Below are 13,771 nucleotides of genomic sequence, written 5' to 3'. Positions count from 1 at the left end.
ATCAGCAACCACAGCTAATCAAATCAAATCAAATGTATTTATAAAGCCCTCTTAAATCAGTGTATATCTCAAAGTGCTGTACAGAAACCCAGCCTAAAACCCCAAACAGCAAGCAATGCAAGTGTAGAAGCACTAATGAAGTCACTGAAACCCTTAACAAAGAGTTGCAGTCTGTTTTGGAATGGGTGGCCAGAAATAAACTGGTCCTGAACATCTCTAAAACTAAGAGCATTTTATTTGGTACAAATCATTCCTTAAGTGCTAGACCTCAGCTGAATCTGGTAATGAATGGTCTGGCTGTTGAACAAGTTGAGGAGACTAAATTACTTGGCATATCTTAGATTGTAAACTGTCATGTTCAAAACCTATAGATTCAATGGTTGCAAAGATGGGGAGAGGTCTAGCCGTAAGAAAGAGATGCTCTGCTTTTTAGACACCACACTCCAAAAAGCAAGTTCTGCAGGCTCTAGTTTTGTCTAATCTTGATTATTGTCCAGTCGTGTGGTCCAGTGCGGCAAGGAAAGACCTAGTTAAGCTGCAGCTGGCCCAGAACAGAGCTGCACGTTTTGCTCTTAATTGTAATCTGATATAAATGATATAAATACTATGCATGCCAGTCTCTCTTGGCTAAGAGTTGAGGAGAGACTGACTGCATCACTTCTTCTTTTTATAAGAAACATTAATGTGTTGAAAATCCCAAATTGTTTGCATAGTCAACTTACACACAGCTCTGACACACACATTTATCCCACCAGACATGCCACCAGGGGTCTCTTCATAGTCCCCAAATCCAGAACAAATTCAAGAAAACGTACAGTATTTTATAGAGCCTTTATTGCATGGAACTTCCTTCCATCTCATATTGCTCAAATAAACAGCAAACCTGGTTTCAAAAACAGATAAAGCAACACTATGTGTGCCTTTTTAAGAAATGTATGTAGTTCTGTCCTTTAGCTGTTCTGTATTATGTCATTCTGTATGATGTTTCGTTTTTTGTGTGGACCCCAGGAAGAGTAGCTGCTGCTTTTTCAACAGCTAATGGGGATCCTAATAAAATACCAAAAACACCAAATACCGTACATAATCGTTATTGCTAATTCATTTCACATAGTGGTAACCACAATTGGCCACCATATAAAAGGGTGTCTGTGAAGACCTGCAATTTCTTTCAACATGGAGCAGGATAGACAGCAAGGGAAAGGAGGAAATCAAAGAGCTCGTGGACAAGGGGCCCGTCAGAGAGCTGGGTATGGGCCCCATCAAAGAGGTGGGCATGAGCCTGGTCAAAGAGGTGAACATCAGAGAGAACAAAGCAGACGGCAGGGAACTGTTGTGTTTAATAATGTCTGGGCCATCGTCGTTGACCATGTGCCTTATCATGGCAGAGGCTGCCAGATTAGTTCACCCCAATCTGAAAAGATCAACTGTCAATTCGATCTTGAGAACATTTCGCTAAGAAAACTGGTAAGTCTGCAGGATAGGGACTATGCTTTACCATTACATTTACAGTAAATCACATATTGTAATGCATGTAAATTCACAAAACATCTTATATGATCTATTGACAGTATACTCTGTAATTGACAGAAGACTGCATGGTGGTGGCCGTGGCCCTGTGCTGGCCGACCAGCAATAGCGGGCAGTGGTGGAAATGGTGAGGGCCAGGAATGACATAAATGATGAATAAATTAAATAAAGCAGGCCTTTGAGGAGAAGAATGACACCTTTGCCAATGTGGCATCCATCAGCCTACCAACAATCGCCGGCCTTTTGAAGACGCACCAGGTATCAATGAAACACATTTACCTGGTGCCTTTGAGCGAAACCATGACTGGGTGAAACAACTGCAGGTCGAGTATGTTTGGGTACAGCACTATACACTGTATTACTGTTACTATTTGATGCACATGCTACTTTACAATATCATATTGGAACTATATTGTAAAAATAACTAACCAAAATATATATTCATAGAGGGTGATGATGCTTGATGCTGCTGTGAACCATCACAAGTATTCTGTATCTTTGTATCTTGGCCAAAACGCAACTCCTTGAGTGGAACCTCATTGGCCAACAGGCGACCGTCCAAGTGCCTGGACAACGTGGGGAAATTGAGCAGACCTGTCAAGAGGTCACCTATGTCATTGTGTGGGACAATGTCAGGTTCCACCATGCAGAGGTAATACAGGCATGGTTTTGGACCCATCCCCGATTCGTGACCCTAAACCTGCCCCCATATTCTCCTTTCCTCAACCCTATGGAAGGTGTACGATCGCCATCCCCATGAGTGTGCCACCCTCCTTCTGGCCATGGATGAGGCATGCGACGACATCAGTGCAGACCAAAAGGTTTTCCCCGCAGTGCATGAACAATGAGGACATTCACTGTGATGTGGTTGAGCATTTGGCCCTAAATTCTCATCCACAAGACAGGCTTGATGCAAATGAATGCGTGCTGCGTAATGGTGGGTAATGTAAGTGTATTGCCTAATGTGAAATATACTGTAATTTACAGCATATTACTTTCAGCACTTCTAACGGCAACTTGAAACACGTATCTTGCATTGTTTGCTATTGGATTAACTGGTAGTTAAAACAACAACATTGCTATTTCAGATGATATTACTTTGGCTGGCCCCAAAAAGAAAAACAGCTAGAGAGAAAAGGGCTGTATTGATTTCATCTCCAGACAATGTGTACAGCATGGTTTTGAGATCTATAATAACTAGCTGCAATAATAAAACTAGCACTGACCTATTATTACCATGGTGATGGCCCTCTGTGTTTGTGTGTTTGGATGTGTGTGTGTGTGTACGTGTGTGTGCTTGAACATGTGTGTGTGTGTGTGTGTTTGGCGTGTGTATCTTTGCCTGCGTCCATCAGTGTGTGCAGTGCAGTGTGATCTAATAAATGCTATCATGATGCTTTCCAGGTAGCTGCCCGGCTGTCTCTTTCTCCATGGCTGACAGGAGTGTTAATCTATCCATAAGACAGTGTGAGACCCCTTCTGCCACCTCCTTGCCTCTGCTTCCCCTGCTCTCTGGACAGGATTTATTCACTCACATCTCCCCCATCACCCTGAGGTGCCTACACCATCTAATACACAATGTAATATAGCCTGTGTGCTCAGCACTTTGTTTTGTTCGTGGAAATCAAATTAACTTAACATTCTCAGGTAATATAGCAATAGAGTATTCCCCAGGGAGGGAGGGAGGGAGGGAGGGAGGGAAAGAAAGAAAGAAAGAAAGAAAGAAAGAAAGAAAGAAAGAAAGAAAGAAAGAAAGAAAGGAAGGAAGGAAGGAAGGAAGGAAGGAAGGAAGGAAGGAAGGAAGGAAGGAAGGAAGGAAGGAAGGAAGGAAGGAAGGAAGGAAGGAAGGAAGGAAGGAAGGAAGGAAGGAAGGAAGGAATAAATAAATAAATAAATAAATAAATAGAGGGGGTGCTCTCAAAATGCCCTTAATTGTGTTTACTGAGGAGATTCAACTGAGGTCCCTGACAGAAGAATTTAACAATTGTAGCCATTTTCCACTTGGCAGGTGAACCTGAGGTATTATTGAAACTAGACACATCACGGTCTATTTTCATCTCACCCCTCATCCTTTACATGCTTAGCTTAGAGAGTATGTGGAAAACCAATGATCTCTCCATTGCCTTAGTGATGACCCAGACCTCACAGACTAACAGTCGTAATGACACTATGCTCAACCCGTATAGGAGTCCTCTGAGAGAGGCAATACGAGATCAGACACCATACAAGTCTAAAGTGTCATAGTGATGTTTCCTGCATCCTGCTACACTGTAGGTTATATTGCTGCCACAGAGGCAAGCAGGCTAAATCCATCAGTTCATTTATCAAGAGGCTACTGTATTACCACAACGTGGGCTTGGTGCACTGGGTTCTCTCTCTTTTCTCTTCCTCTCTTCTGCTCCCTCCGTCCATGTCTCTGTTGTAAGTGCTCCTCATTTCCGCTCAGAAGGCTGTAGTGTTCTCCAACTAAACAGCTATGTTACTGTATAGAGACAACAAAGCATGGCTCAAGGCTACCAGGGGAAGATTAGTTACAGCAATGCTGTCGGACTAGTTTAAATCACTCTACAGGGTGTATTATATGAGGTACATGCAATGCACACTTTTTCCCTGTTTAAAGACGTTACACAGTGTTAACTAGAATTTTAAGGATTGATTTCACCATTGAACGTAATCTTATTTACATAGTTTGTGTCACGCCTGCTCCCGTTTTTCCTCCCTGGCGCTTGAGGGCGCCAGGCTCCCCAGCATTACGTACTCCTGCCACCATCATTATGCACACCTGCCTTCCCCCGTCACGCACATCTGTGATTATTGGACTCACCTGGACTCAATCACCTCTGTCATTACCTCCCCTATATCTGTCTGTTCCCCCGTTCTGTCCCCGCTTCAGCATTGATTCTGTCCTTGTATACCCGTGTGCTGACGATGTCCCTGTCTTGTTCCATGTCTGTTCCGATTAAATGTTTGACTCCCCGTACTTGCTTCTCTCCTCCAGCATCGGTCCTTACAGAATGCTGAAGCCACCAAACGAAGCATCGGGGAGTGCAGACTTTCTGGGTGGTGTGATGTCGGATCCGTGGGCTGCCACCAATGGAAGCGGGGGTGCCTAAGCCAGCTCGTTGGGCTGTCACGCCCTAGCTGGCTCAAGGTTTCTTGCCCCGGTTGGCTCGGAAGGTGTCAATCCCACAACAGGCCTCAGCCGGATCATCGGGTTTTTACGCCCAGCCGGCTCGTCAGGCTGCTACGTCTCCGCCGGAGCATCGGGGCTCCGACGCCTCAGTGGGATCGACAGGTCTTCATGCCTCAGCCGGATCGTCAGGCTCCTATGCCTCAGCTGGCTCGCCAGGCTCTCACGCCTCTGCCGGCTCATCGGGGGTTCACGCCCAGCTGGCTTGTCCAGCACCCATGCCTCGGCCAGCCCGTCAGGCTCACCCAGGTGGGACGCCGAGTGGCGCCCCTAGAGGGGGGCGGGGGTGGCTACTGTCACGCCTGCTCCCGCTCTTCCCCCCTGGCGCTCAAAGGCACCAGGTCCAGCATTACGCACTCCTGCCACCATCATTACACACACCTGCCTTCCCCCATCACGCACATCAGCGATCATTGGACTCACCTGGACTCAATCACCTCTGTCATTACCTCCCCAATATCTGTATGTTCCCCCGCTCTGTTCCCCACTTCAGCATTGATTGTCATATGTCCTTGTATAACCGTGTGCTGATGCTGTTCCTGTCTTGTTCCATGTCTATTCTGATTAAATGTTTGACTCCCCATACCTGCTTCTCTACTCAAGCGTCGGTTTGCATGTAGGAAATTGATCAATACATATTATGTTTAGAAAAGAAGCCAAGAGCTTTTCCCAGGTGTGCTGTGAGTTATACAGAGTAGCAGAATAATCAGATGCCTTGTAAAACCATAAAATATGAATTGCTAGTTCTGCAAGAAAAAGGATGTTGAGAGTGAGAGGAGTTTGCTCCTCTATGATGATGTTATATTTCTACTGTAATACAGAGAGACACTGTGGTAAGTTTCTGCATGACATTTTAAGTGCAGGTAATAAGCCAAAAAACAGACACCCACAAGTACCATTTCACAGAAGGGATGTGAGCTAAATTGAAAAGAAGACTAGTCATACACAATGTACTTTCTTGACGGTTTCAAGAGGTTAAATGCTTAGGAATTCTTTTGGAGTGTCAGATACTTCTTTTATCTGAGCGTGTTTTCTTTCTCCCTGTCTGTCTGGGTGCAAGTCTGGGGTCATCCGTATCGGGTATCTGCGTAATTCAGTTGTCAAACTCATTTAGGCAGATGGACGTGAGGCTCCAAGTTCCTGTCTGCACTGCATGGGGGGCTAGGGGAGGAGGGGGGTGTAGTAGACATCCAGTCATCGTCGGAAGGAAAGCAGGGGCATCGCTGTCCAATCGTCGGGAAAAGCAGAATAGAATGAAGCACAGTGTTATCCAATTATTTGATAAAACACTGAATCTGGCATTACTGCTATTAGCCCATTGAAACGCATTGAATAACAGATTCATACATGGAAAAACAACTACCTTCAGATGGGTCTTGTGAGGCTTGTGGGCATCCTAGAGCATATCAGTGTGTAACCCAAAGTGTTTGGATGCTACAGACAGATGTTGGCAGATCAGCGGTACTGACTTCAGGCGAGTCCCGTGACACTTGTGGGTGCTATAGACATACCATTTGTATGCTACAGATGTTTTCATGAGAAGACCGATTTTCGACAAACACCACTGTAACTACGGAAGGCCGACATTGGCGGATGTGGGGGATTGAGACATAGTCCATGCAAAAAACAGATATCTCTAGCTTAAACAGACTAATTTTGATGGGGATTTTTGTATTATGCAAATTCAATTTCAGTAGGGGCATGGATATTGACTCAAGGGGGTTAAGTTAAAGAACAGAGAGAAAAGGACAAGCAAGCCATGAATAAGATCTATAGATTTTAAACACAAAGATATTATACAGATAAAAACTTAACATTTATTCATATGAGTTGAAAGTGTGAGTAAAAAAAAAAAAGAAAACTATTTTCATGCCTAGCTTGTTAACAGACTCTTTGAATGTTTTCTCCTTCCTTCCACTGATCAGATACAGTAAGGGCCTCCCGTAGTGAATAGCTAGTAACTAAACCCCCCACTGACTGAACCCACCATTAAACTAAATGGGCTATCTGGCATCCATGACTTATGAACTATTTATCATGGCTCATTAACTGGTCTACGTCTAATAGGCATGGCTCTGTGTTTATCATTCCACCACCAGCTGACTAATTACATATTAATCAATGGCCCAATTAGCGTTTCTGTGTAGTTTCATCCACCTCAGCTTTTTTTTCAAACACTCGCCGTTTCTGTTCGACAAAACTGGACAGTTATTGTTTTGTAATCCTACCACACAAAGCTATTAGGCTCTGAAAAGGAAACGTGGTGAGAGATTGTAAAACATTGTACAATTAGATTTTCTTTTATCTGGAATCACAGCAAATGTAATTTATGTACATAATTGTATGACGGAATGCCTACGTTTCCAGAATGCAGTAGCCTATTTCTGATAAAAAACCCTCTGCATATATTTTTTATAAAAGCATCAATACAGCCAATGTTTTGTCAATATCAAATAATTTCTTGGTAACAATTAAGTACCTTACTGTGATTGTTTTCAATTAAAATTGTCAACAAGAAACAAAAATAGCTTCTTAGCAAAGAGCAATTTCTCAAGCAATAATTTCGCTCGGACTGTCTGGGAGTCTGAGTGGGGAGGAGGAAATGGAAAACTAGCTGTTATTGGTAGAGAGGTTGAATTAATTTACCAGGCAGGCAGGCCAAAACTCACCCACCAAAACAAGCTGAAATTTCAAACAGCTCTTATACTAAAATGGCATTATCATAATTTTCCAAATTTCACAGTATTATTCCAACCTCATATTGTGGAAATTATGTAAAACACAGAAAATTCACGTTTTTGACTGCACTGGGCCTTTAAATCCAGACGCATTCCAGTAGATCTGAAATTACCAACAGATCTGACCAAAATTAACAACTTTTTTGTGCCTGTGTATATGTATATTGGCCTAGATGTATAGCCTGTGTCTTCTGCGTGCCAGAGATAGAGACCCGTAGACACAGGGACAGCTGGTCCACATCGTGTCTCACCTCTTAAACTCCAAATCAATACGGTTGGAGATTACCCCTCCACCCATCCAGAGCTCTGAGAGCTGCTCTGAGAGCCGGGAGTGAAGACTGCGGATTCTCACTAACATTGGGCCTTAGCCTGCTGACCTACAGGAGTTTGAGAGACCAGGGAGGGGAGGCTGCTTTCTGGATCACAGACACAGGACTGTGGACGTGACACCAGGGTTAACGCAAGATTAACAGACAACAATTCACAAAGTAGCCGGGACTTCCTGGTTTTGCCAATACGCTACTTTCCCCCTGACCATCTGCAATCCCTATCTCAAAGACGGTTGACCCGACTGGCCCCTAGAACGTGAATAGGGTGCAGAGATTCCACCTGTGCTGGTGGTACATGCTCCCATAACTGAGAGAGGCCTGGAGAATATTATTAGAATTATTACAACCCTAAAGGGAGAGTACTGTAGCTCATTTTACACTTGATTTAACTTGATTTGATCCATCAAACACTTATTTGGTCATATAAAATGTGAAGTGTTCTTTTTCTTCCCATTCTTTTATTTGTATTTATTTTGTTTAACCTTTATTTTACTAGGCAAGTCAGTTAATAACAAATTCTTATTTATAATGATGGCCTAACGAAAGGCAAAAGGCCTCCTGCAGAGGCGGGGGCTGGGATTAAAATAAAAATATATCACAAAACACACATCACGACAAGAGAGACACCACAACACTACGAAATAAAGACCTAAGACAACAACATAGCATGACAGCAACACATGACAACACAGCATGGTAGCAACACCACATGACAACAACATGGTAGCAACACAACATGGCAGCAGCACATTATGGTAGCAGCACAAAACATGGTACAAACATTATCGGGCACAGACAACAGCACCAAGATAAGAAGGACAACGATACATCATGTGAAGCAGCCACAACTGTCAGTAACAGTGTCCATGATTGAGTCTTTGAATGATTCTGTAGGTGTACATTCATCTAAATATGGCCATGACTCTGAAGAATGGCCTAATGTGAATGAAGTGTAATGACTACGGAGCATCTGAATGCATATGATTCGCTGACTTATTTTTCATTTCCTTTTTTACAACCTGTCTATGAGCTAATGTTTCAACAGTCACCCTGCAACTGTTGGATGCCCAATCAGTCAATAATATGGTTACTAGTCTACATGGAAAATATTATTATACTATTAACAGTACCATAAGCATTTGGCATATCAAAGGCATACAAAGTTATTGTTTTCGTATACAGATATTGTCATATTATGTTCCATTGAAATATTTATACTAGATATTATATTGTATTAAAGCAAGAGGTTGAATCTCCATACATACTGTCCCTCTGAATAATCCATTACGTCACTGCTGTATCCCACAAACTATGAGTGTGACGTGTGCTCCCTCTCCGGCCTCTAGGTCACCAAGCTGCTCATTATGGGGCACACCAGTCTCCATCGTTACGCGCCGCTGCGCGTCGTCAGACTCACCTGGACTCCATCACTTCCCTTCCCTGTCACTCCTTTGGTTCCTTCCCCAGGCATCATTGTTTCTGTTTCAGTTTCATGTCTGTGCGTTGTTCGGATTTCATTTATTGGTTAAATCACTCACTCCCTGAACTTGCTTCCCGACTCACAGAGCACACGTTACAATGAGGCAGCTCTGAGAGTTCACATATTACATCATTTTATTCCCATCTCATATACAGTATAATACGTTGTTATTCTATAGAGGGTGATAGAAGAAGAACACGTGCCCTAGTCATACAGGAGGATGTAAGATTTTAGTCTAATGGAAAAAACGATCACTTTGATGTGGGGCGTGTGTTGATAAATAATGTATTTCATGAACAAATGCACAGGGGACTGCCAAAAGGTTGTGGAGAGTTTACACAGCAATATGTGCTGGAAGAAAAGAATGAACAAAGAGTGAATAATTTAGGTGGAATTGACAGTGTGATGACGGGCGGAAGGACAATCCAGCATTAATACACTTTACTCATCTATTTTATGGCACCCTATTCCCTATCCACCCTATGTAAAAGTAGTGCACCACACAGCCTTTTCCTTATATAGTGCAGTGCTTTAGGTCTCTGATCAAACATGCACTAGACTAGATAGTAGGGAATAGGGTGCTATTTCAGACACAAACCCTGCCTGCAGCAAAGATTTCATTCACTGTTCTAACCATTCTGAATACTATTGAATCTAAAGGACTGTTGTATAGGAGAAACCTTCAAAATGAAGAAGTAAATAAGCACACTATTGTTAAGATAATCAATTGGGATAGATGGCTTCAGCAGTAATGTACAGTGGCAGTTGAAGACATTATCCACCACCTATCGTCTATCAACTCCACAGCATGACAGGTTGAATTGTGACTTGAATTTCCACCCAGTCGATTCCACCTTAGACACATAACAGTGAGGAAAAACAAAACATTCGGTTACCTAACAAGAGATCAATATGTACATATCGATCCTGACTCATAGAGGAGAGACTGAATGCATGAAAATGCTGACTGGGTGGTTTTCCCTTCAGTCATATAACAGAGGATGTATTAACTGCATGGATCTCCTCTCCCTGTTGCGTTATGTATCCAGTTCCATAAGGCTGTACATTGTAATTAGCTTAAAACTGATCTGAAAAGCTATCGTCAGGGCTGTATTCACAAAGTGTCTCAGATCTAGGATCAGTTATGCCTTTTAAATCATAATGAATAAGAGGGGGGACCGGAGCCTTGATCAGCATTCCTACTCTGAGACGCTCAGATCTTTTTTTCCTGCAGGTGTGTGTATAGCTTTAATTTTGATGGAGGATTCTGGACACATGTCAGCTCCTTTCATGTTTTATGGGGACACAGGGAAGGGCTTGTTTACAACGCGGTCCAAAGGCACAACATGGGCAGATGTCACTTGATAGCACACATATTATGCCATCCCCTCGCTCTCTTTCACAGAGCCATGTTTGAAACAGAAGCCCTAAAGAGATGGAAAGAGAGGAGGGAAAAGGAGGGAGAGAAAAGAGGGAGAGAAAGGATGGGAGAGGGAGGGAAGGGAGAGGGACAGAAAGAGAGAGGGAGATAGATAGATGGGTTTTAGAGAAATATCGAAAAATAGGCTTTTATCTTTTCTCTTTGCAGTGCTGCCTTTACGATGGGCAGGGGGATAAATGGGCATGTAAGTGAGCAGTCTGGTGAATGCCACCAGATATATATCAACTTAGTGGGCAGCCTGACTTTATGTTGTCTTGTGCTTCCTAAATTATTTCATACAGAGTGATTTTCACTGTGGTTGTTCACGGTAAGAGGCATGCTAACAGACAATAGCCTACTGGAGCACCACTTCGGCTTGACATAGCAATTATTTGACCCCAGCCTCATGTCTCTGACCATTACCATCGTCTACTTTTAACGGAACAACTTTTCTATTAAGACATTGTCCTGCATTCACCTACTGTCCCACATAAAAAAATACTATAGTGTATACTTTGATAGGAATACTATATTATTCACTGTAGTGTTTTTGCGGACTTTACTGAAGTCAGCAAAATACTACAGTAAATATTGTAGTATTTACTGTAGTATACTGTAGTATTAACAGTTTACTATAAGATAAATACTATAGTAAAACAATAGTAGTTTATACTATAGTAATTACTGTAGAGTTTTTGGGGACTGTACAATACCATAGTATTATTTACTGTTGTGTTTTTACAGACTGTAGTACAGTACACTGTAGTATTTACTGTCGTGTTTTTGCAGACTGTACTATACTGTAGTATTTACTGTAGCGTTTTTCAGACATGACTGTTATCATGACTGTCCTGTGAGGATCCGAATGGGTCAGATCAGCTTGGAAATGGATGGCAGTAACCACAGAGGGGGGAGGAGGGAGCTGCTGGGCGGTTGACCGCTCACACTCTGTCGTAAATTAACACAGGAATGTTCCTTTGTCTCCAGAGACTTTTCCCGCTGAAACTCTAACACGTTCTAAAGCGAATATTGGGAAAATATTCCTAACAGAGAACATGGGGAATGGTCAGAGGCGAGCTAAAGAATAATAATGTCATATGGGTTGTTATTTTGTGATGTCATTAAAAGTGTTATAAAGGAAATACTGTAACTTGAAAAGTATAGACACTACATGTACGAAGTCTCCATCCTTAACAATGTATATGAAATATGAAAAATTATTAAAGTACTGTTGTTAAGATAGAAATGTGATTTTAGGAGCCATAAGAGAGAATTTGTCTCCTATAAACTTTGCACAGTAAGTAGCCATGCCCTGAGTGAAGTCAGGGTGTGTGTCAGCATGACAGAACCGTCCCTTTAGACTAGAGTGCATAAAATAAATTAACATTTAGACCAGGAAAGACCCCTGAAAGACCCCTGAATCTCAACACGAGGTTGAGACAATCACGGGTAAGGCTGATTAGCTGTCCTAAATAAAATCTCTTCGAAAGTGAATTTAAGTGGGACCATTCTACTACTCTGTCAAATCACCGTAGTACGCTACTCTCATCACCCCACTGGAACCATCGACACAGCTGGCTAGCCTATCTTCAAAGAAGCTTCAAGAGCGAATGAGAGGAGAACAACAGAGAAACACCTTTTGGACCATCAGAGCCTTACAAGCGTGCCGCTGAAAGGCCCAACGCCGTTCCTAAGGAGGACTGGTTCCAACAGTGATCCATGACAAACGAAGGATTGATGATGATTTCTTACTCCGAACGGGCAGTGGTTCGTGTGCAGTAGTTCCTAAAATGTATCAACGATAAGTCTCTCTCTCTCTCTCTCTCTCTCTCTCTCTCCCTCTCTCCCTCTCTCCCTCTCTCCCTCTCTCCCTCTCCCTGTTGTTGTGTAGGAAGCAGCCATATGTTTTGTCAGAACGCTAGGGACCTTTTCCTAATGTATTAAGTGTGTATGTTACCCTGTGTTATCATTTAGTTAGCTAGTAAATAAATAATTAATCCAATTTGTGTAGTACTGAATCATAAGTAAGGCTGGGGTTTTTGCAGATGCAGGAGGTTACGACTTCAGAATGATGATATGATACAAAGTTATGATTAATACGTTGACTGTTTTAAGGTAAAGACCTTTAGAGCTTAATTTGGGTAATTCTTTACAACCTCTCTCATGGTGCCCCAAATTCCTAATTAGTTAATTGCTACATGATTCATTTAATCGGGTAACAAATAAATATAGTTAGCTGATTAGATAAATAACAGTCATCAGATTAATGAAAGTAAATTCATGACACTGTAGTATACTATAGTATAAAATGTAGTGTTTTTCGGACAGTAGCATACTGTAGTATTTACGGTAGGGTTTTGCAGACATGACTGTAATATACTATATTATTTACTGTAGTGTTTTTGGGTCTCCCGAGAGGCGCAGCGGTCTAAGGCACTGCATCTCAGTGCTAGTGGTGTCACTACAGACCATGGTCCGATTCCAGGCTGTATGACAGCTAGACGTGATTGGGAGTCCCATAGGGTGGCCGGGGTAGGCCTTCATTGTAAATAAGAATGTGTTCTTTACTGACTTGCCTGGTTAAATAAAGGATTCATTATTTATTTACTAGCTAACTAAATGATGACGCTGGGCCAATTGTGCGAGAGTATACAAAAAGTATACTACATTATTCTTTATTTTTACTATGAGAGAATGCCAAGAGTGTGCAAAACTGTGATCAAGGCAAAGGGTGGCTCCTTTGGAGAATCTCAAATATAAAATATATTTTGATTTGTTTAACACTTTTTTGGTTATTACATAATTCCATATGTGTTATTTATATATATATATATATATATATATACATTTTTTAAGGATGGGAGGCTCCTCAGGCACAGACATAAAAGGAGGAGAGGAAACTAGACTAGATGACACTGATAAGGAGGGCTTCTTGAGCACTAGGACCGGGGCCACTGTTAAATTTCCTAACGAGTGTTCTTGTTCGTTTTATGCTCATTGCACTAAAAGTCTAACAAGTCTATAATTGTTATGAACTGAGGAGTGAAAGAGCTGTGGTGGGTTGGTTTTCACAAGCTCACTGTCTGT

The sequence above is a fragment of the Salmo salar genome, chromosome 04 (genome assembly GCF_965601325.2).
Source record: "Salmo salar chromosome 04, fSalSal1, whole genome shotgun sequence".
Classification (NCBI taxonomy): Eukaryota; Metazoa; Chordata; class Actinopteri; order Salmoniformes; family Salmonidae; genus Salmo; species Salmo salar.
Note: the sequence above shows the minus strand (reverse complement) of the source record.